The sequence below is a fragment of the Nothobranchius furzeri genome, chromosome 9, assembly GCF_043380555.1.
Source record: "Nothobranchius furzeri strain GRZ-AD chromosome 9, NfurGRZ-RIMD1, whole genome shotgun sequence".
Taxonomy (NCBI): domain Eukaryota; kingdom Metazoa; phylum Chordata; class Actinopteri; order Cyprinodontiformes; family Nothobranchiidae; genus Nothobranchius; species Nothobranchius furzeri.
This window is the reverse complement of record NC_091749.1, coordinates 8,226,653-8,249,881: the sequence shown is the minus strand read 5'-3', so window position 1 is coordinate 8,249,881 and position 23,229 is coordinate 8,226,653. Positions and strand designations below refer to the sequence as shown.

The window sequence follows — 23,229 nt, the reverse complement described above, 5'->3', positions numbered from 1 at the left end:
ACATGGCTGTTTTTCTGGTGTTGTAGAAGCGTTCCACATGGCTGTTTTTCTCATGTTGTGGAGGAGTTCCACATGGCTGTTTTTCTGGTGTTGTAGAAGAGTTCCACATGGCTGTTTTTCTGGTGTTGTAGAAGCGTTCCACATGGCTGTTTTTCTCATGGTTTGGAGGAGTTCCACATGGCTGTTTTTCTGGTGTTGAAGAAGCGTTCCACATGGCTGTTTCTGGTGTTGTAGAAGCGTTCCACATGGCTGTTTCTGGTGTTGTAGAAGCGTTCCACGTGGCTGTTTTTCTGGTGTTGTAGAAGCGTTCCACGTGGCTGTTTTTCTGGTGTTGTAGAAGCGTTCCACATGGCTGTTTTTCTGGTGTTGTAGAGGAGTTCCACATGGCTGTTTCTGGTGTTGTAGAAGCGTTCCACATGGCTGTTTTTCTGGTGTTGTAGAAGCGTTCCACGTGGCTGTTTTTCTGGTGTTGTAGAAGCGTTCCACATGGCTGTTTTTCTGATGTTGTGGAGGAGTTCCACATGGCTGTTTTTCTGGTGTTGAAGAAGCGTTCCACATGTCTGTTTCTGGTGTTGTAGAAGCGTTCCACATGGCTGTTTCTGGTGTTGTAGAAGCGTTCCACGTGGCTGTTTTTCTGGTGTTGTAGAAGCGTTCCACGTGGCTGTTTTTCTGGTGTTGTAGAATCGTTCCACATGGCTGTTTTTCTGGTGTTGTAGAAGCGTTCCACATGGCTGTTTTTCTGTTGTTGTAGAAGCGTTCCACATGGCTGTTTTTCTGATGTTGTGGAGGAGTTCCACATGGCTGTTTTTCTGGTGTTGTAGAAGAGTTCAGCATGGCTGTTTTTCTGGTGTTGTAGAAGAGTTCCGCATGGCTGTTTCTGGTGTTGAAGAAGCGTTCCACATGGCTGTTTCTGGTGTTGTAGAAGCGTTCCACATGGCTGTTTTTCTGGTGTTGTAGAAGAGTTCCACATGGCTGTTTCTTGTGTTGTAGAAGTGTTCCACATGGCTGTTTTTCTGGTGTTGTAGAAGCGTTCCACATGGCTGTTTTTCTGGTGTTGTAGAAGCGTTCCACATGGCTGTTTTTCTGATGTTGTGGAGGAGTTCCACATGGCTGTTTTTCTGGTGTTGTAGAAGAGTTCCACATGGCTGTTTTTCTGGTGTTGTAGAAGCGTTCCACATGGCTGTTTTTTTGGTGTTGTAGAAGCGTTCTACATGGCTGTTTCTGGTGTTGTAGAAGCGTTCCACGTGGCTGTTTTTCTGGTGTTGTAGAAGCGTTCCACATGGCTGTTTTTCTGGTGTTGTAGAGGAGTTCCACATGGCTGTTTCTGGTGTTGTAGAAGCGTTCCACATGGCTGTTTTTCTGGTGTTGTAGAGGAGTTCCACATGGCTGTTTCTGGTGTTGTAGAAGCGTTCCACATGGCTGTTTTTCTGGTGTTGTAGAGGAGTTCCACATGGCTGTTTTTCTGGTGTTGTAGAAGCGTTCCACATGGCTGTTTTTCTGATGTTGTGGAGGAGTTCCACATGGCTGTTTTTCTGGTGTTGTAGAAGAGTTCCACATGGCTGTTTTTGTGGTGTATTAGAAGAGTTCCACATGGCTGTTTCTGGTGTTGAAGAAGCGTTCCACATGGCTGTTTCTGGTGTTGAAGAAGAGTTCCACATGGCTGTTTTTCTGGTGTTGTAGAAGAGTTCCACATGGCTGTTTTTCTGGTGTTGTAGAAGCGTTCCACATGGCTGTTTTTCTGGTGTTGTAGAAGAGTTCCACATGGCTGTTTCTGGTGTTGTAGAAGCGTTCCACATGGCTGTTTCTGGTGTTGAAGAAGAGTTCCACATGGCTGTTTTTCTGGTGTTGTAGAAGCGTTCCACATGGCTGTTTCTGGTGTTGTAGAAGCGTTCCACATGGCTGTTTTTCTGGTGTTGTAGAAGCGTTTCACATGGCTGTTTCTGGTGTTGTAGAAGCATTCCACATGGCTCTTTTTCTGGTGTTGTAGAAGTGTTCCACATGGCTCTTTTTCTGGTGTTGTAGAAGTGTTCCACATGGCTGTTTTTCTGGTGTTGTAGAAGCGTTCCACATGGCTCTTTTTCTGGTGTTGTAGAAGCGTTCCACATGGCTCTTTTTCTGGTGTTGTAGAAGTGTTCCACATGGCTGTTTTTCTGGTGTTGTAGAAGCGTTCCACATGGCTGTTTCTGGTGTTGTAGAAGTGTTCCACATGGCTGTTTTTCTGGTGTTGTAGAAGAGTTCCACATGGCTTTTTCTGGTGTTGAAGAAGAGTTCCACATGGCTGTTTTTCTGGTGTTGTAGATGAGTTCCACATGGCTGTTTCTGGTGTTGTAGAAGAGTTCCACATGGCTGTTTCTGGTGTTGTAGAAGCGTTCCACATGGCTCTTTTTCTGGTGTTGTAGAAGTGTTCCACATGGCTCTTTTTCTGGTGTTGTAGAAGTGTTCCACATGGCTGTTTTTCTGGTGTTGTAGAAGCGTTTCACACGGCTGTTTTTCTGGTGTTGTAGAAGCATTCCACATGGCTGTTTCTGGTGTTGAAGAAGATATCCACATGGCTGTTTTTCTGGTGTTGTAGATGAGTTCCACATGGCTGTTTCTGGTGTTGTAGAAGAGTTCCACCAGGCTGTTTCTGGTGTTGTAGAAGCGTTCCACATGGCTCTTTTTCTGGTGTTGTAGAAGCGTTCCACATGGCTCTTTTTCTGGTGTTGTAGAAGCGTTCCACATGGCTGTTTTTCTGGTGTTGTAGAAGCGTTCCACATGGCTGTTTCTGGTGTTGTAGAAGCGTTCCACATGGCTGTTTTTGGTGTTGTAGAAGCGTTCCACATGACTCTTTTTCTGGTGTTGTAGAAGTTTTCCACATGGCTCTTTTTCTGGTGTTGTTGAAGCGTTTCACATGGCTGTTTTTCTGGTGTTGTAGAAGAGTTCCACATGGCTGTTTCTGGTGTTGTAGAAGCGTTCCACATGGCTCTTTTTCTGGTGTTGTAGAAGTGTTCCACATGGCTCTTTTTCTGGTGTTGTAGAAGCGTTTCACATGGCTGTTTTTCTGGTGTTGTAGAAGTGTTCCACATGGCTCTTTTTCTGGTGTTGTAGAAGCGTTTCACATGGCTGTTTTTCTGGTGTTGTAGAAGCATTCCACATGGCTGTTTTTTTGGTGTTGTAGAAGAGTTCCACATGGCTGTTTTTCTGGTGTTGTAGAAGAGTTCCACATGGCTGTTTCTGGTGTTGTAGAAGCGTTTCACATGGCTGTTTTTTTGGTGTTGTAGAAGCGTTTCACATGGCTGTTTTTCTGGTGTTGTAGAAGCGTTCCACATGGCTGTTTCTGGTGTTGTAGAAGCGTTCCACATGGCTGTTTCTGGTGTTGTAGAAGCGTTCCACATGGCTGTTTCTGGTGTTGTAAAAGCGTTTCACATGACTGTTTTTCTGGTATTGTAGAAGCGTTCCACATGGCTGTTTTTCTGGTGTTTTAGAAGCGTTCCACATGGCTGTTTCTGGTGTTGTAGAAGCGTTCCACATGGCTGTTTCTGGTGTTGTAGAAGCGTTCCACATTGCTGTTTTTCTGGTGTTGTAGAAGCGTTCCACATGGCTGTTTCTGGTGTTGTAGAAGCGTTCCACATGGCTGTTTTTCTGGTGTTGTAGAAGCGTTCCACATGGCTGTTTTTCTGGTGTTGTAGAAGCGTTCCACATGGCTGTTTCTGGTGTTGTAGAAGTGTTTCACATCGCTGTTTTTCTGGTGTTGTAGAAGCGTTCCACATGGCTGTTTCTGGTGTTGTAGAAGCGTTCCACATGGCTGTTTTTCTGGTGTTGTAGAAGCGTTCCACATGGATGTTTCTGGTATTGTAGAAGCATTCCACATGGCTGTTTCTGGTGTTGTAGAAGCGTTCCACATGGCTGTTTCTGGTGTTGTAGAAGCGTTCCACATGGCTGTTTTTCTGGTGTTGTAGAAGAGTTCTACATGGCTGTTTCTGGTATTGTAGAAGCGTTCCACATGGCTGTTTTTCTGGTGTTTGAGAAGCGTTCTACATGGCTGTTTCTGGTATTGTAGAAGCGTTCCACATGGCTGTTTTTCTGGTGATGTAGAAGCGTTCCACATGGCTGTTTCTGTTGTTGTAGGAAGCGTTCCACATGGCTGTTTCTGGTGTTGTAGAAGTGTTCCACATGGCTGTTTTTCTGGTGTTGTAGAAGTTTTCCACATGGCTGTTTTTCTGGTGTTGTAGAAGCGTTCCACATGGCTGTTTCTGGTGTTGTAGAAGCGTTTCACATGGCTGTCTTTCTGGTGTTGTAGAAGAGTTCTACATGGCTGTTTCTGGTATTGTAGAAGCGTTCCACATGGCTTTTTTTCTGGTGTTGTAGAAGCATTCCACATGGCTGTTTCTGGTGTTGTAGAAGCGTTCCACATGGCTGTTTTTCTGGTGTTGTAGAAGCGTTCCACATGGCTGTTTCTGGTGTTGTAAAAGCGTTTCACATGGCTGTTTTTCTGGTGTTGTAGAAGCGTTCCACATGGCTGTTTTTCTGGTGTTGTAGAAGCGTTCCACATGGCTGTTTCTGGTGTTGTAGAAGCGTTCCACATTGCTGTTTTTCTGGTGTTGTAGAAGCGTTCCACATGGCTGTTTCTGGTGTTGTAGAAGCGTTCCACATGGCTGTTTTTCTGGTGTTGTAGAAGCGTTCCACATGGCTGTTTCTGGTGTTGTAAAAGCGTTTCACATGGCTGTTTTTCTGGTGTTGTAGAAGCGTTCCACATGGCTGTTTTTCTGGTGTTGTAGAAGCGTTCCACATGGCTGTTTCTGGTGTTGTAGAAGCGTTCCACATTGCTGTTTTTCTGGTGTTGTAGAAGCGTTCCACATGGCTGTTTCTGGTGTTGTAAAAGCGTTCCACATGGCTGTTTCTGGTGTTGTAGAAGCGTTCCACATGGCTGTTTCTGGTGTTGTAAAAGCGTTCCACATGGCTGTTTCTGGTGTTGTAGAAGCGTTCCACATGGCTGTTTTTCTGGTGTTATAGAAGCGTTCCACATGGCTGTTTCTGGTGTTGTAGAAGCGTTCCACATGGCTGTTTCTGGTGTTGTAGAAGCGTTCCACATTGCTGTTTTTCTGGTGTTGTAGAAGCGTTCCACATGGCTGTTTCTGGTGTTGTAGAAGCGTTCCACATGGCTGTTTTTCTGGTGTTGTAGAAGCGTTCCACATGGCTGTTTTTCTGGTGTTGTAGAAGCGTTCCACATGGCTGTTTCTGGTGTTGTAGAAGCGTTTCACATCGCTGTTTTTCTGGTGTTGTAGAAGCGTTCCACATGGCTGTTTCTGGTGTTGTAGAAGCGTTCCACATGGCTGTTTTTCTGGTGTTGTAGAAGCGTTCCATATGGATGTTTCTGGTATTGTAGAAGTGTTCCACATGGCTGTTTCTGGTGTTGTAGAAGGGTTCCACATGGCTGTTTCTGGTGTTGTAGAAGCGTTTCACATGGCTGTCTTTCTGGTGTTGTAGAAGAGTTCAACATGGCTGTTTCTGGTATTGTAGAAGCGTTCCACATGGCTTTTTTTCTGGTGTTGTAGAAGCATTCCACATGGCTGTTTTTCTGGTGTTGTAGAAGCGTTCCACATGGCTGTTTCTGGTGTTGTAGAAGCGTTCCACATTGCTGTTTTTCTGGTGTTGTAGAAGCGTTCCACATGGCTGTTTCTGGTGTTGTAAAAGCGTTCCACATGGCTGTTTCTGGTGTTGTAGAAGCGTTTCACATGGCTGTTTTTCTGGTGTTGTAGAAGAGTTCCACATGGCTGTTTTTCTGGTGTTGTAGAAGCGTTCCACATGGCTGTTTCTGGTGTTGTAGAAGCGTTCCACATTGCTGTTTTTCTGGTGTTGTAGAAGCGTTCCACATGGCTGTTTTTCTGGTGTTGTAGAAGCGTTCCACATGGCTGTTTTTCTGGTGTTGTAGAAGCGTTCCACATGGCTGTTTTTCTGGTGTGGTAGAAGCGTTCCACATGGCTGTTTCTGGTGTTGTAGAAGCGTTCCACATGGCTGTTTTTCTGGTGTTGTAGAAGCGTTCCACATGGATGTTTTTCTGGTGTTGTAGAAGCGTTCCACATGGCTGTTTTTCTGGTGTTGTAGAAGCGTTCCACATGGCTGTTTCTGGTGTTGTAAAAGCGTTCCACATGGCTGTTTTTCTGGTGTTGTAGAAGAGTTCCACATGGCAGTTTTTCTGGTGTTGTAGAAGCGTTCCACATGGCTGTTTCTGGTGTTGTAGAAGCGTTCCACATGGCTGTTTTTCTGGTGTTGTAGAAGCGTTCCACATGGCTGTTTCTGGTGTTGTAAAAGCGTTTCACATGGCTGTTTTTCTGGTGTTGTAGAAGCGTTCCACATGGCTGTTTCTGGTGTTGTAGAAGCGTTCCACATTGCTGTTTTTCTGGTGTTGTAGAAGCGTTCCACATTGCTGTTTTTCTGGTGTTGTAGAAGCGTTCCACATGGCTGTTTCTGGTGTTGTAGAAGCGTTCCACATGGCTGTTTCTGGTGTTGTAGAAGCGTTCTACTTGGCTGTTTTTCTGGTGTTGTAGAAGCGTTCCACATGGCTGTTTCTGATGTTGTAGATGTGTTCCACACGGCTGTTTCTGGTGTTGTAAAAGCGTTTCACATGGCTGTTTCTGGTGTTGTAGACGCGTTCCACACGGCTGTTTTTCTGGTGTTGTAGAAGCGTTCCACATGGCTGTTTTTCTGGTGTTGTAGAAGCGTTCCACATGGCTGTTTCTGGTGTTGTAAAAGCGTTCCACATGGCTGTTTCTGGTGTTGTAGAGGAGTTCCACATGGCTGTTTTTCTGGTGTTGTAGAAGCGTTCCACGTGGCTGTTTCTGGTGTTGTAGAAGTGTTCCACATGGCTGTTTTTCTGGTGTTGTAGAAGCGTTCCACATGGCTGTTTCTGGTGTTGTAGAAGCGTTCTACATGGCTGTTTTTCTGGTGTTGTAGAAGCGTTCCACATGGCTGTTTCTGATGTTGTAGATGTGTTCCACACGGCTGTTTCTGGTGTTGTAAAAGCGTTCCACATGGCTGTTTTTCTGGTGTTGTAGAAGCGTTCCACATGGCTGTTTCTGGTGTTGTAAAAGCGTTTCACATGGCTGTTTCTGGTGTTGTAGAAGTGTTCCACATGGCTGTTTTTCTGGTGTTGTAGAAGCGTTCCACGTGGCTGTTTCTGGTGTTGTAGAAGCGTTCCACATGGCTGTTTCTGGTGTTGTAGAAGCGTTCCACATGGCTGTTTTTCTGGTGTTGTAGAAGCGTTCCACATGGCTGTTTCTGGTGTTGTAGAAGTGTTTCACATGGCTGTTTTTCTGGTGTTGTAGAAGAGTTCTACATGGCTGTTTCTGGTATTGTAGAAGAGTTCCACATGGCTGTTTCTGGTGTTGTAGAAGCGTTCCACATGGCTGTTTTTCTGGTGTTTTAGAAGCGTTCTACATGGCTGTTTCTGGTGTTGTAGAAGTGTTCCACATGGCTGTTTTTCTGGTGTTGTAGAAGCGTTCCACATGGCTGTTTCTGGTGTTGTAGAAGCGTTCCACATGGCTGTTTCTGGTGTTGTAGAAGTGTTCCACATCGCTGTTTCTGGTGTTGTAGAAGCGTTCCACATGGCTGTTTCTGGTGTTGTAGAAGCGTTCCACATGGCTGTTTCTGGTGTTGTAGAAGTGTTCCACATGGCTGTTTCTGGTGTTGTAGAAGCGTTCCACATGGCTGTTTCTGGTGTTGTAGAAGCGTTCCACATGGCTGTTTCTGGTGTTGTAGAAGCGTTCCACATGGCTGTTTCTGGGGTTGTAGAAGCGTTCCACATGGCTGTTTCTGGTGTTGTAGAAGTGTTCCACATGGCTGTTTTTCTGGTGTTGTAGAAGCGGTCCACATGGCTGTTTTTCTGGTGTTGTAGAAGCGTTCCACATGGCTGTTTCTGGTGTTGTAGAAGCGTTCCACATGGCTGTTTCTGGTGTTGTAGAAGCGTTCCACATTGCTGTTTTTCTGGTGTTGTAGAAGCGTTCCACATGGCTGTTTCTGGTGTTGTAAAAGCCTTCCACATGGCTGTTTCTGGTGTTGTAGAAGCGTTTCACATGGCTGTTTTTCTGGTGTTGTAGAAGAGTTCCACATGGCTGTTTTTCTGGTGTTGTAGAAGCGTTCCACATGGCTGTTTCTGGTGTTGTAGAAGCGTTCCACATTGCTGTTTTTCTGGTGTTGTAGAAGCGTTCCACATGGCTGTTTTTCTGGTGTTGTAGAAGCGTTCCACATGGCTGTTTTTCTGGTGTTGTAGAAGCGTTCCACATGGCTGTTTTTCTGGTGTGGTAGAAGCGTTCCACATGGCTGTTTCTGGTGTTGTAGAAGCGTTCCACATGGCTGTTTTCCTGGTGTTGTAGAAGCGTTCCACATGGATGTTTTTCTGGTGTTGTAGAAGCGTTCCACATGGCTGTTTTTCTGGTGTTGTAGAAGCGTTCCACATGGCTGTTTCTGGTGTTGTAAAAGCGTTCCACATGGCTGTTTTTCTGGTGTTGTAGAAGAGTTCCACATGGCAGTTTTTCTGGTGTTGTAGAAGCGTTCCACATGGCTGTTTCTGGTGTTGTAGAAGCGTTCCACATGGCTGTTTTTCTGGTGTTGTAGAAGCGTTCCACATGGCTGTTTCTGGTGTTGTAAAAGCGTTTCACATGGCTGTTTTTCTGGTGTTGTAGAAGCGTTCCACATGGCTGTTTCTGGTGTTGTAGAAGCGTTCCACATTGCTGTTTTTCTGGTGTTGTAGAAGCGTTCCACATTGCTGTTTTTCTGGTGTTGTAGAAGCGTTCCACATGGCTGTTTCTGGTGTTGTAGAAGCGTTCCACATGGCTGTTTCTGGTGTTGTAGAAGCGTTCTACTTGGCTGTTTTTCTGGTGTTGTAGAAGCGTTCCACATGGCTGTTTCTGATGTTGTAGATGTGTTCCACACGGCTGTTTCTGGTGTTGTAAAAGCGTTTCACATGGCTGTTTCTGGTGTTGTAGACGCGTTCCACACGGCTGTTTTTCTGGTGTTGTAGAAGCGTTCCACATGGCTGTTTTTCTGGTGTTGTAGAAGCGTTCCACATGGCTGTTTCTGGTGTTGTAAAAGCGTTCCACATGGCTGTTTCTGGTGTTGTAGAGGAGTTCCACATGGCTGTTTTTCTGGTGTTGTAGAAGCGTTCCACGTGGCTGTTTCTGGTGTTGTAGAAGTGTTCCACATGGCTGTTTTTCTGGTGTTGTAGAAGCGTTCCACATGGCTGTTTCTGGTGTTGTAGAAGCGTTCTACATGGCTGTTTTTCTGGTGTTGTAGAAGCGTTCCACATGGCTGTTTCTGATGTTGTAGATGTGTTCCACACGGCTGTTTCTGGTGTTGTAAAAGCGTTCCACATGGCTGTTTTTCTGGTGTTGTAGAAGCGTTCCACATGGCTGTTTCTGGTGTTGTAAAAGCGTTTCACATGGCTGTTTCTGGTGTTGTAGAAGTGTTCCACATGGCTGTTTTTCTGGTGTTGTAGAAGCGTTCCACGTGGCTGTTTCTGGTGTTGTAGAAGCGTTCCACATGGCTGTTTCTGGTGTTGTAGAAGCGTTCCACATGGCTGTTTTTCTGGTGTTGTAGAAGCGTTCCACATGGCTGTTTCTGGTGTTGTAGAAGTGTTTCACATGGCTGTTTTTCTGGTGTTGTAGAAGAGTTCTACATGGCTGTTTCTGGTATTGTAGAAGAGTTCCACATGGCTGTTTCTGGTGTTGTAGAAGCGTTCCACATGGCTGTTTTTCTGGTGTTTTAGAAGCGTTCTACATGGCTGTTTCTGGTGTTGTAGAAGTGTTCCACATGGCTGTTTTTCTGGTGTTGTAGAAGCGTTCCACATGGCTGTTTCTGGTGTTGTAGAAGCGTTCCACATGGCTGTTTCTGGTGTTGTAGAAGTGTTCCACATCGCTGTTTCTGGTGTTGTAGAAGCGTTCCACATGGCTGTTTCTGGTGTTGTAGAAGCGTTCCACATGGCTGTTTCTGGTGTTGTAGAAGTGTTCCACATGGCTGTTTCTGGTGTTGTAGAAGCGTTCCACATGGCTGTTTCTGGTGTTGTAGAAGCGTTCCACATGGCTTTTTCTGGTGTTGTAGAAGCGTTCCACATGGCTGTTTCTGGGGTTGTAGAAGCGTTCCACATGGCTGTTTCTGGTGTTGTAGAAGTGTTCCACATGGCTGTTTTTCTGGTGTTGTAGAAGCGGTCCACATGGCTGTTTTTCTGGTGTTGTAGAAGCGTTCCACATGGCTGTTTCTGGTGTTGTAGAAGCGTTCCACATGGCTGTTTCTGGTGTTGTAGAAGCGTTCCACATGGCTGTTTTTCTGGTGTTGTAGAAGCGTTCTACATGGCTGTTTCTGGTGTTGTAGAAGCGTTCCACATGGCTGTTTTTCTGGTGTTGTAGAAGCGTTCCACATGGCTGTTTCTGGTGTTGTAGAAGCGTTCCACATGGCTGCTTCTGGTGTTGTAGAAGTGTTCCACATGGCTGTTTCTGGTGTTGTAGAAGCGTTCCACATGGCTGTTTCTGGTGTTGTAGAAGCGTTCCACATGGCTCTTTTTCTGGTGTTGTAGAAGTGTTCCACATTGCTGTTTTTCTGGTGTTGTAGAAGCGTTCCACATGGCTGTTTCTGGTGTTGTAGAAGCGTTCCACATGGCTGTTTCTGGTGTTGTAGAAGCGTTCCACATGGCTGTTTCTGGTGTTGTAGAAGTATTCCACATGGCTGTTTTTCTGGTGTTGTAGAAGCGTTCCACATGGCTGTTTCTGGTGTTGTAGAAGTGTTCCACATGGCTGTTTTTCTGGTGTTGTAGAAGCGTTCCACATGGCTGTTTCTGGTGTTGTAGAAGCGTTCCACATGGCTGTTTTTCTGGTGTTGTAGAAGAGTTCCACATGGCTGTTTCTGGTGTTGTAGAAGTGTTCCACATGGCTGTTTTTCTGGTGTTGTAGAAGTGTTCCACATGGCTGTTTTTCTGGTGTTGTAGAAGCGTTCCACATGGCTGTTTTTCTCATGTTGTGGAGGAGTTCCACATGGCTGTTTTTCTGGTGTTGTAGAAGAGTTCCACATGGCTGTTTTTCTGGTGTTGTAGAAGCGTTCCACATGGCTGTTTTTCTCATGTTGTGGAGGAGTTCCACATGGCTGTTTTTCTGGTGTTGTAGAAGCGTTCCACATGGCTGTTTCTGGTGTTGTAGAAGCGTTCCACATGGCTGTTTCTGGTGTTGTAGAAGCGTTCCACATGGCTGTTTCTGGTGTTGTAGAAGTGTTCCACATGGCTGTTTTTCTGGTGTTGTAGAAGCGTTCCACATGGCTGTTTCTGGTGTTGTAGAAGCGTTCCACATGGCTGTTTTTATGGTGTTGTAGAAGAGTTCCACATGGCTGTTTCTGGTGTTGTAGAAGTGTTCCACATGGCTGTTTTTCTGGTGTTGTAGAAGTGTTCCACATGGCTGTTTTTCTGGTGTTGTAGAAGCGTTCCACATGGCTGTTTTTCTCATGTTGTGGAGGAGTTCCACATGGCTGTTTTTCTGGTGTTGTAGAAGCCTTCCACATGGCTGTTTCTGGTGTTGTAGAAGCGTTCCACATGGCTGTTTCTGGTGTTGTAGAAGCGTTCCACATGGCTGTTTCTGGTGTTGTAGAAGTGTTCCACATGGCTGTTTTTCTGGTGTTGTAGAAGCGTTCCACATGGCTGTTTCTGGTGTTGTAGAAGCGTTCCACATGGCTGTTTTTCTGGTGTTGTAGAAGAGTTCCACATGGCTGTTTCTGGTGTTGTAGAAGTGTTCCACATGGCTGTTTTTCTGGTGTTGTAGAAGTGTTCCACATGGCTGTTTTTCTGGTGTTGTAGAAGTGTTCCACATGGCTGTTTTTCTGGTGTTGTAGAAGCGTTCCACATGGCTGTTTTTCTGGTGTTGTAGAAGCGTTCCACATGGCTGTTTTTCTCATGTTGTGGAGGAGTTCCACATGGCTGTTTTTCTGGTGTTGTAGAAGAGTTCCACATGGCTGTTTTTCTGGTGTTGTAGAAGCGTTCCACATGGCTGTTTTTCTCATGTTGTGGAGGAGTTCCACATGGCTGTTTTTCTGGTGTTGAAGAAGCGTTCCACATGGCTGTTTCTGGTGTTGTAGAAGCGTTCCACATGGCTGTTTCTGGTGTTGTAGAAGCGTTCCACGTGGCTGTTTTTCTGGTGTTGTAGAAGCGTTCCACGTGGCTGTTTTTCTGGTGTTGTAGAAGCGTTCCACATGGCTGTTTTTCTGGTGTTGTAGAGGAGTTCCACATGGCTGTTTCTGGTGTTGTAGAAGCGTTCCACATGGCTGTTTTTCTGGTGTTGTAGAAGCGTTCCACATGGCTGTTTTTCTGATGTTGTGGAGGAGTTCCACATGGCTGTTTTTCTGGTGTTGAAGAAGCGTTCCACATGGCTGTTTCTGGTGTTGTAGAAGCGTTCCACATGGCTGTTTCTGGTGTTGTAGAAGCGTTCCACGTGGCTGTTTTTCTGGTGTTGTAGAAGCGTTCCACGTGGCTGTTTTTCTGGTGTTGTAGAAGCGTTCCACATGGCTGTTTTTCTGGTGTTGTAGAAGCGTTCCACATGGCTGTTTTTCTGGTGTTGTAGAAGCGTTCCAAATGGCTGTTTTTCTGATGTTGTGGAGGAGTTCCACATGGCTGTTTTTCTGGTGTTGTGGAAGAGTTCCACATGGCTGTTTTTCTGGTGTTGTAGAAGAGTTCCGCATGGCTGTTTTTCTGATGTTGTAGAAGAGTTCCACATGGCTGTTTCTGGTGTTGTAGAAGCGTTCCACATGGCTGTTTCTGGTGTTGAAGAAGCGTTCCACATGGCTGTTTCTGGTGTTGTATAAGCGTTCTACATGGCTGTTTTTCTGGTGTTGTAGAAGAGTTCCACATGGCTGTTTTTCTGGTGTTGAAGAAGCGTTCCACATGGCTGTTTCTGGTGTTGTATAAGCGTTCTACATGGCTGTTTTTCTGGTGTTGTAGAAGAGTTCCACATGGCTGTTTCTTGTGTTGTAGAAGTGTTCCACATGGCTGTTTTTCTGGTGTTGTAGAAGCGTTCCACATGGCTGTTTTTCTGGTGTTGTAGAAGCGTTCCACATGGCTGTTTTTCTGGTGTTGTAGAAGCGTTCCACATGGCTGTTTTTCTGATGTTGTGGAGGAGTTCAACATGGCTGTTTTTCTGGTGTTGTAGAAGAGTTCCACATGGCTGTTTTTCTGGTGTTGTAGAAGAGTTCCACATGGCTGTTTTTCTGGTGTTGTAGAAGCGTTCCACATGGCTGTTTTTTTGGTGTTGTAGAAGCGTTCTACATGGCTGTTTCTGGTGTTGTAGAAGCGTTCCACGTGGCTGTTTTTCTGGTGTTGTAGAAGCGTTCCACGTGGCTGTTTTTCTGGTGTTGTAGAAGCGTTCCACATGGCTGTTTTTCTGGTGTTGTAGAGGAGTTCCACATGGCTGTTTCTGGTGTTGTAGAAGCGTTCCACATGGCTGTTTTTCTGGTGTTGTAGAGGAGTTCCACATGGCTGTTTCTGGTGTTGTAGAAGCGTTCCACATGGCTGTTTTTCTGGTGTTGTAGAGGAGTTCCACATGGCTGTTTTTCTGGTGTTGTAGAAGCGTTCCACATGGCTGTTTTTCTGATGTTGTGGAGGAGTTCCACATGGCTGTTTTTCTGGTGTTGTAGAAGAGTTCCACATGGCTGTTTCTGGTGTTGAAGAAGCGTTCCACATGGCTGTTTCTGGTGTTGAAGAAGAGTTCCACATGGCTGTTTCTGGTGTTGTAGAAGCGTTCCACATGGCTGTTTTTCTGGTGTTGTAGAAGAGTTCCACATGGCTGTTTTTCTGGTGTTGTAGAAGCGTTCCACATGGCTGTTTTTCTGGTGTTGTAGAAGAGTTCCACATGGCTGTTTCTGGTGTTGTAGAAGCGTTCCACATGGCTGTTTCTGGTGTTGAAGAAGAGTTCCACATGGCTATTTTTCTGGTGTTGTAGAAGCGTTCCACATGGCTGTTTCTGGTGTTGTAGAAGCGTTCCACATGGCTGTTTTTCTGGTGTTGTAGAAGCGTTCCACATGGCTGTTTCTGGTGTTGTAGAAGCGTTTCACATGGCTCTTTTTCTGGTGTTGTAGAAGTGTTCCACATGGCTGTTTTTCTGGTGTTGTAGAAGTGTTCCACATGGCTCTTTTTCTGGTGTTGTAGAAGTGTTCCACATGGCTGTTTTTCTGGTGTTGTAGAAGCGTTCCACATGGCTCTTTTTCTGGTGTTGTAGAAGCATTCCACATGGCTCTTTTTCTGGTGTTGTAGAAGTGTTCCACATGGCTGTTTTTCTGGTGTTGTAGAAGCGTTCCACATGGCTGTTTCTGGTGTTGTAGAAGTGTTCCACATGGCTGTTTTTCTGGTGTTGTAGAAGAGTTCCACATGGCTGTTTCTGGTGTTGAAGAAGAGTTCCACATGGCTGTTTTTCTGGTGTTGTAGATGAGTTCCACATGGCTGTTTCTGGTGTTGTAGAAGAGTTCCACATGGCTGTTTCTGGTGTTGTAGAAGCGTTCCACATGGCTGTTTTTCTGGTGTTGTAGAAGCGTTGCACATGGCTGTTTCTGGTGTTGTAGAAGCGTTCCACATGGCTGTTTCTGGTGTTGTAGAAGCGTTCCACGTGGCTGTTTTTCTGGTGTTGTAGAAGCGTTCCACGTGGCTGTTTTTCTGGTGTTGTAGAAGCGTTCCACATGGCTGTTTTTCTGGTGTTGTAGAGGAGTTCCACATGGCTGTTTCTGGTGTTGTAGAAGCGTTCCACATGGCTGTTTTTCTGGTGTTGTAGAAGCGTTCCACATGGCTGTTTTTCTGATGTTGTGGAGGAGTTCCACATGGCTGTTTTTCTGGTGTTGAAGAAGCGTTCCACATGGCTGTTTCTGGTGTTGTAGAAGCGTTCCACATGGCTGTTTCTGGTGTTGTAGAAGCGTTCCAAGTCGCTGTTTTTCTGGTGTTGTAGAAGCGTTCCACGTGGCTGTTTTTCTGGTGTTGTAGAAGCGTTCCACATGGCTGTTTTTCTGGTGTTGTAGAAGCGTTCCACATGGCTGTTTTTCTGGTGTTGTAGAAGCGTTCCACATGGCTGTTTTTCTGATGTTGTGGAGGAGTTCCACATGGCTGTTTTTCTGGTGTTGTAGAAGAGTTCCACTTGGCTGTTTTTCTGGTGTTGTAGAAGAGTTCCGCATGGCTGTTTCTGGTGTTGAAGAAGCGTTCCACATGGCTGTTTCTGGTGTTGTAGAAGCGTTCCACATGGCTGTTTTCTGGTGTTGTAGAAGAGTTCCACATGGCTGTTTCTTGTGTTGTAGAAGTGTTCCACATGGCTGTTTTTCTGGTGTTGTAGAAGCGTTCCACATGGCTGTTTTTCTGGTGTTGTAGAAGCGTTCCACATGGCTGTTTTTCTGATGTTGTGGAGGAGTTCCACATGGCTGTTTTTCTGGTGTTGTAGAAGAGTTCCACATGGCTGTTTTTCTGGTGTTGTAGAAGAGTTCCACATGGCTGTTTTTCTGGTGTTGTAGAAGCGTTCCACATGGCTGTTTTTTTGGTGTTGTAGAAGCGTTCTACATGGCTGTTTCTGGTGTTGTAGAAGCGTTCCACGTGGCTGTTTTTCTGGTGTTGTAGAAGCGTTCCACGTGGCTGTTTTTCTGGTGTTGTAGAAGCGTTCCACATGGCTGTTTTTCTGGTGTTGTAGAGGAGTTCCACATGGCTGTTTCTGGTGTTGTAGAAGCGTTCCACATGGCTGTTTTTCTGGTGTTGTAGAGGAGTTCCACATGGCTGTTTCTGGTGTTGTAGAAGCGTTCCACATGGCTGTTTTTCTGGTGTTGTAGAGGAGTTCCACATGGCTGTTTTTCTGGTGTTGTAGAAGCGTTCCACATAGCTGTTTTTCTGATGTTGTGGAGGAGTTCCACATGGCTGTTTTTCTGGTGTTGTAGAAGAGTTCCACATGGCTGTTTTTCTGGTGTTGTAGAAGAGTTCCACATGGCTGTTTCTGGTGTTGAAGAAGCGTTCCACATGGCTGTTTCTGGTGTTGAAGAAGAGTTCCACATGGCTGTTTCTGGTGTTGTAGAAGCGTTCCACATGGCTGTTTTTCTGGTGTTGTAGAAGAGTTCCACATGGCTGTTTTTCTGGTGTTGTAGAAGCGTTCCACATGGCTGTTTTTCTGGTGTTGTAGAAGAGTTCCACATGGCTGTTTCTGGTGTTGTAGAAGTGTTCCACATGGCTGTTTCTGGTGTTGAAGAAGAGTTCCACATGGCTGTTTCTGGTGTTGTAGAAGCGTTCCACATGGCTGTTTTTCTGGTGTTGTAGAAGCGTTCCACATGGCTGTTTCTGGTGTTGTAGAAGCGTTCCACATGGCTGTTTTTCTGGTGTTGTAGAAGCGTTCCACATGGCTGTTTCTGGTGTTGTAGAAGCATTCCACATGGCTCTTTTTCTGGTGTTGTAGAAGTGTTCCACATGGCTCTTTTTCTGGTGTTGTAGAAGTGTTCCACATGGCTGTTTTTCTGGTGTTGTAGAAGCGTTCCACATGGCTCTTTTTCTGGTGTTGTAGAAGCGTTCCACATGGCTCTTTTTCTGGTGTTGTAGAAGTGTTCCACATGGCTGTTTTTCTGGTGTTGTAGAAGCGTTCCACATGGCTGTTTCTGGTGTTGTAGAAGTGTTCCACATGGCTGTTTTTCTGGTGTTGTAGAAGAGTTCCACATGGCTGTTTCTGGTGTTGAAGAAGAGTTCCACATGGCTGTTTTTCTGGTGTTGTAGATGAGTTCCACATGGCTGTTTCTGGTGTTGTAGAAGAGTTCCACATGGCTGTTTCTGGTGTTGTAGAAGCGTTCCACATGGCTCTTTTTCTGGTGTTGTAGAAGTGTTCCACATGGCTCTTTTTCTGGTGTTGTAGAAGTGTTCCACATGGCTGTTTTTCTGGTGTTGTAGAAGCGTTTCACACGGCTGTTTTTCTGGTGTTGTAGAAGCATTCCACATGGCTGTTTCTGGTGTTGAAGAAGAGTTCCACATGGCTGTTTTTCTGGTGTTGTAGATGAGTTCCACATGGCTGTTTCTGGTGTTGTAGAAGAGTTCCACATGGCTGTTTCTGGTGTTGTAGAAGCGTTCCACATGGCTCTTTTTCTGGTGTTGTAGAAGCGTTCCACATGGCTCTTTTTCTGGTGTTGTAGAAGCGTTCCACATGGCTGTTTTTCTGGTGTTGTAGAAGCGTTCCACATGGCTGTTTCTGGTGTTGTAGAAGCGTTCCACATGGCTGTTTCTGGTGTTGTAGAAGCGTTCCACATGGCTCTTTTTCTGGTGTTGTAGAAGTGTTCCACATGGCTCTTTTTCTGGTGTTGTTGAAGCGTTTCACATGGCTGTTTTTCTGGTGTTGTAGAAGAGTTCCACATGGCTGTTTCTGGTGTTGTAGAAGCGTTCCACATGGCTCTTTTTCTGGTGTTGTAGAAGTGTTCCACATGGCTCTTTTTCTGGTGTTGTAGAAGCGTTTCACATGGCTGTTTTTCTGGTGTTGTAGAAGTGTTCCACATGGCTCTTTTTCTGGTGTTGTAGAAGCGTTTCACATGGCTGTTTTTCTGGTGTTGTAGAAGCATTCCACATGGCTGTTTTTTTGGTGTTGTAGAAGAGTTCCACATGGCTGTTTTTCTGGTGTTGTAGAAGAGTTCCACATGGCTGTTTCTGGTGTTGTAGAAGCGTTTCACATGACTGTTTTTTTGGTGTTGTAGAAGCGTTTCACATGGCTGTTTTTCTGGTGTTGTAGAAGCGTTCCACATGGCTGTTTCTGGTGTTGTAGAAGCGTTCCACATGGCTGTTTCTGGTGTTGTAAAAGCGTTTCACATGGCTGTTTTTCTGGTATTGTAGAAGCATTCCACATGGCTGTTTTTCTGGTGTTTTAGAAGCATTCCACATGGCTGTTTCTGGTGTTGTAGAAGCGTTCCACATGGCTGTTTTTCTGGTGTTATAGAAGCGTTCCACATGGCTGTTTCTGGTGTTGTAGAAGCGTTCCACATGGGTGTTTCTGGTGTTGTAGAAGCGTTCCACATTGCTGTTTTTCTGGTGTTGTAGAAGCGTTCCACATGGCTGTTTCTGGTGTTGTAGAAGCGTTCCACATGGCTGTTTTTCTGGTGTTGTAGAAGCGTTCCACATGGCTGTTTTTCTGGTGTTGTAGAAGCGTTCCACATGGCTGTTTCTGGTGTTGTAGAAGCGTTTCACATCACTGTTTTTCTGGTGTTGTAGAAGCGTTCCAGATGGCTGTTTCTGGTGTTGTAGAAGCGTTCCACATGGCTGTTTTTCTGGTGTTGTAGAAGCGTTCCACATGGATGTTTCTGGTATTGTAGAAGCGTTCCACATGGCTGTTTCTGGTGTTGTAGAAGCGTTCCACATGGCTGTTTCTGGTGTTGTAGAAGCGTTCCACATGGCTGTTTTTCTGGTGTTGTAGAAGAGTTCTACATGGCTGTTTCTGGTAGTGTAGAAGCGTTCCACATGGCTGTTTTTCTGGTGTCAGAGATGCGTTCCACATGGCTGTTTCTGGTGTTGTAGAAGCGTTCCACATGGCTGTTTCTGGTGTTGTAGAAGTGTTCCACATGGCTGTTTTTCTGGTGTTGTAGAAGCGTTCCACATGGCTGTTTCTGGTGTTGTAGAAGCGTTTCACATGGCTGTCTTTCTGGTGCTGTAGAAGAGTTCTACATGGCTGTTTCTGGTATTGTAGAAGCGTTCCACATGGCTGTTTTTCTGGTGTTGTAGAAGCGTTCCACATGGCTGTTTCTGGTGTTGTAGAAGCATTCCACATGGCTGTTTTTCTGGTGTTGTAGAAGCGTTCCACATGGCTGTTTCTGGTGTTGTAAAAGCGTTTCACATGGCTGTTTTTCTGGTGTTGTAGAAGCGTTCCACATGGCTGTTTTTCTGGTGTTGTAGAAGCGTTCCACATGGCTGTTTCTGGTGTTGTAGAAGCGTTCCACATTGCTGTTTTTCTGGTGTTGTAGAAGCGTTCCACATGGCTGTTTCTGGTGTTGTAGAAGCGTTCCACATGGCTGTTTCTGGTGTTGTAGAAGCGTTTCACATGGCTGTTTTTCTGGTGTTGTAGAAGAGTTCCACATGGCTGTTTTTCTGGTGTTGTAGAAGCGTTCCACATGGCTGTTTCTGGTGTTGTAGAAGCGTTCCACATTGCTGTTTTTCTGGTGTTGTAGAAGCGTTCCACATGGCTGTTTTTCTGGTGTTGTAGAAGCGTTCCACATGGCTGTTTTTCTGGTGTTGTAGAAGCGTTCCACATGGCTGTTTCTGGTGTTGTAAAAGCGTTTCACATGGCTGTTTTTCTGGTGTTGTAGAAGCGTTCCACATGGCTGTTTTTCTGGTGTTGTAGAAGCGTTCCACATGGCTGTTTCTGGTGTTGTAGAAGCGTTCCACATGGCTGTTTTTCTGGTGTTGTAGAAGCGTTCCACATGGCTGTTTTTCTGGTGTTGTAGAAGCGTTCCACATGGCTGTTTTTCTGGTGTTGTAGAAGCGTTCCACATGGCTGTTTCTGGTGTTGTAAAACCGTTCCACATGGCTGTTTTTCTGGTGTTGTAGAAGAGTTCCACATGGCTGTTTTTCTGGTGTTGTAGAAGCGTTCCACATGGCTGTTTCTGGTGTTGTAGAAGCATTCCACATGGCTGTTTTTCTGGTGTTGTAGAAGCGTTCCACATGGCTGTTTCTGGTGTTGTAAAAGCGTTCCACATGGCTGTTTCTGGTGTTGTAGAAGCGTTTCACATGGCTGTTTTTCTGGTGTTGTAGAAGAGTTCCACATGGCTGTTTTTCTGGTGTTGTAGAAGCGTTCCACATGGCTGTTTCTGGTGTTGTAGAAGCGTTCCACATTGCTGTTTTTCTGGTGTTGTAGAAGCGTTCCACATGGCTGTTTTTCTGGTGTTGTAGAAGCGTTCCACATGGCTGTTTTTCTGGTGTTGTAGAAGCGTTCCACATGGCTGTTTCTGGTGTTGTAAAAGCGTTTCACATGGCTGTTTTTCTGGTGTTGTAGAAGCGTTCCACATGGCTGTTTTTCTGGTGTTGTAGAAGCGTTCCACATGGCTGTTTCTGGTGTTGTAGAAGCGTTCCACATGGCTGTTTTTCTGGTGTTGTAGAAGCGTTCCACATGGCTGTTTTTCTGGTGTTGTAGAAGCGTTCCACATGGCTGTTTTTCTGGTGTTGTAGAAGCGTTCCACATGGCTGTTTCTGGTGTTGTAAAACCGTTCCACATGGCTGTTTTTCTGGTGTTGTAGAAGAGTTCCACATGGCTGTTTTTCTGGTGTTGTAGAAGCGTTCCACATGGCTGTTTCTGGTGTTGTAGAAGCGTTCCACATGGCTGTTTTTCTGGTGTTGTAGAAGCGTTCCACATGGCTGTTTCTGGTGTTGTAAAAGTGTTTCACATGGCTGTTTTTCTGGTGTTGTAGAAGCGTTCCACATGGCTGTTTCTGGTGTTGTAGAAGCGTTCCACATTGCTGTTTTTCTGGTGTTGTAGAAGCGTTCCACATTGCTGTTTTTCTGGTGTTGTAGAAGCGTTCCACATGGCTGTTTCTGGTGTTGTAGAAGAGTTCCACATGGCTGTTTTTCTGGTGTTGTAGAAGCGTTCTACATGGCTGTTTTTCTGGTGTTGTAGAAGCGTTCCACATGGCTGTTTTTCTGGTGTTGTAGAAGCGTTCCACATGGCTGTTTCTGGTGTTGTAGACGCGTTCCACATGGCTGTTTTTCTGGTGTTGTAGAAGCGTTCCACATGGCTGTTTTTCTGGTGTTGTAGAAGCGTTCCACATGGCTGTTTTTCTGGTGTTGTAGAAGCGTTCCACATGGCTGTTTCTGGTGTTGTAAAAGCGTTCCACATGGCTGTTTCTGGTGTTGTAAAAGCGTTTCACATGGCTGTTTCTGGTGTTGTAGAAGCGTTCCACATGGCTGTTTTTCGGGTGTTGTAGAAGCGTTCCACATGGCTGTTTCTGGTGTTGTAAAAGCATTTCACATGGCTGTTTCTGGTGTTGTAAAAGCATTTCACATGGCTGTTTCTGGTGTTGTAAAAGCATTTCACATGGCTGTTTCTGGTGTTGTAAAAGCGTTTCACATGGCTGTTTCTGGTGTTGTAAAAGCATTTCACATGGCTGTTTCTAGTGTTGTAAAAGCATTTCACATGGCTGTTTCTGGTGTTGTAAAAGCATTTCACATGGCTGTTTCTGGTGTTGTAGAAGAGTTCTACATGGCTGTTTCTGGTGTTGCAGAAGTGTTCCACATGGCTGTTTTTCTGGTGTTGTAAAAGCGTTTCACATGGCTGTTTCTGGTGTTGTAAAAGCATTTCACATGGCTGTTTCTGGTGTAAAAGCATTTCACATGGCTGTTTCTGGTGTTGTAAAAGCATTTCACATGGCTGTTTCTGGTGTTGTAAAAGCGTTTCACATGGCTGTTTCTGGTGTTGTAGAAGTGTTCCACATGGCTGTTTTTCTGGTGTTGTAGAAGCGTTCCACGTGGCTGTTTCTGATGTTGTAGATGTGTTCCACACGGCTGTTTCTGGTGTTGTAGAAGCGTTCCACGTGGCTGTTTCTGATGTTGTAGATGTGTTCCACACGGCTGTTTCTGATGTTGTAGATGTGTTCCACACGGCTGTTTCTGGTGTTGTAGAAGAGTTCTACATGGCTGTTTCTGGTGTTGCAGAAGTGTTCCACATGGCTGTTTCTGGTGTTGTAGACGCGTTCCACATGGCTGTTTTTCTGGTGTTGTAGAAGCGTTCCACATGGCTGTTTTTCTGGTGTTGTAGAAGCGTTCCACATGGCTGTTTTTCTGGTGTTGTAGAAGCGTTCCACATGGCTGTTTCTGGTATTGTAGAAGCGTTCCACATGGCTGTTTTTCTGGTGTTTTAGAAGCATTCCACATGGCTGTTTCTGGTGTTGTAGAAGCGTTCCACATGGCTGTTTTTCTGGTGTTATAGAAGCGTTCCACATGGCTGTTTCTGGTGTTGTAGAAGCGTTCCGCATGGGTGTTTCTGGTGTTGTAGAAGCGTTCCACATTGCTGTTTTTCTGGTGTTGTAGAAGCGTTCCACATGGCTGTTTCTGGTGTTGTAGAAGCGTTCCACATGGCTGTTTTTCTGGTGTTGTAGAAGCGTTCCACATGGCTGTTTTTCTGGTGTTGTAGAAGCGTTCCACATGGCTGTTTCTGGTGTTGTAGAAGCGTTTCACATCGCTGTTTTTCTGGTGTTGTAGAAGCGTTCCACATGGCTGTTTCTGGTGTTGTAGAAGCGTTCCACATGGCTGTTTTTCTGGTGTTGTAGAAGCGTTCCACATGGATGTTTCTGGTATTGTAGAAGCGTTCCACATGGCTGTTTCTGGTGTTGTAGAAGCGTTCCACATGGCTGTTTCTGGTGTTGTAGAAGCATTCCACATGGCTGTTTCTGGTGTTGTAGAAGCGTTCCACATGGCTGTTTTTCTGGTGTTATAGAAGCGTTCCACATGGCTGTTTCTGGTGTTGTAGAAGCGTTCCACATGGGTGTTTCTGGTGTTGTAGAAGCGTTCCACATTGCTGTTTTTCTGGTGTTGTAGAAGCGTTCCACATGGCTGTTTCTGGTGTTGTAGAAGCGTTCCACATGGCTGTTTTTCTGGTGTTGTAGAAGCGTTCCACATGGCTGTTTTTCTGGTGTTGTAGAAGCGTTCCACATGGCTGTTTCTGGTGTTGTAGAAGCGTTTCACATCACTGTTTTTCTGGTGTTGTAGAAGCGTTCCAGATGGCTGTTTCTGGTGTTGTAGAAGCGTTCCACATGGCTGTTTTTCTGGTGTTGTAGAAGCGTTCCACATGGATGTTTCTGGTATTGTAGAAGCGTTCCACATGGCTGTTTCTGGTGTTGTAGAAGCGTTCCACATGGCTGTTTCTGGTGTTGTAGAAGCGTTCCACATGGCTGTTTTTCTGGTGTTGTAGAAGAGTTCTACATGGCTGTTTCTGGTAGTGTAGAAGCATTCCACATGGCTGTTTTTCTGGTGTTTGAGAAGCGTTCTACATGGCTGTTTCTGGTATTGTAGAAGCGTTCCACATGGCTGTTTTTCTGGTGTCAGAGAAGCGTTCCACATGGCTGTTTTTCTGGTGTTGTAGAAGCGTTCCACATGGCTGTTTCTGGTGTTGTAAAAGCGTTTCACATGGCTGTTTTTCTGGTGTTGTAGAAGCGTTCCACATGGCTGTTTTTCTGGTGTTGTAGAAGCGTTCCACATGGCTGTTTCTGGTGTTGTAGAAGCGTTCCACATTGCTGTTTTTCTGGTGTTGTAGAAGCGTTCCA

At 45.4% G+C, this 23,229-nt stretch overlaps 1 protein-coding gene across 1 annotated transcript in view; it reads left to right on the top strand.

The window, feature by feature from the left end:
* Positions 1-23,229, top strand: part of dok4 (docking protein 4) — a 217,355-nt gene that overhangs the window by 178,339 nt on the left and 15,787 nt on the right. The gene's annotated exons all lie outside the window — the stretch shown is intronic.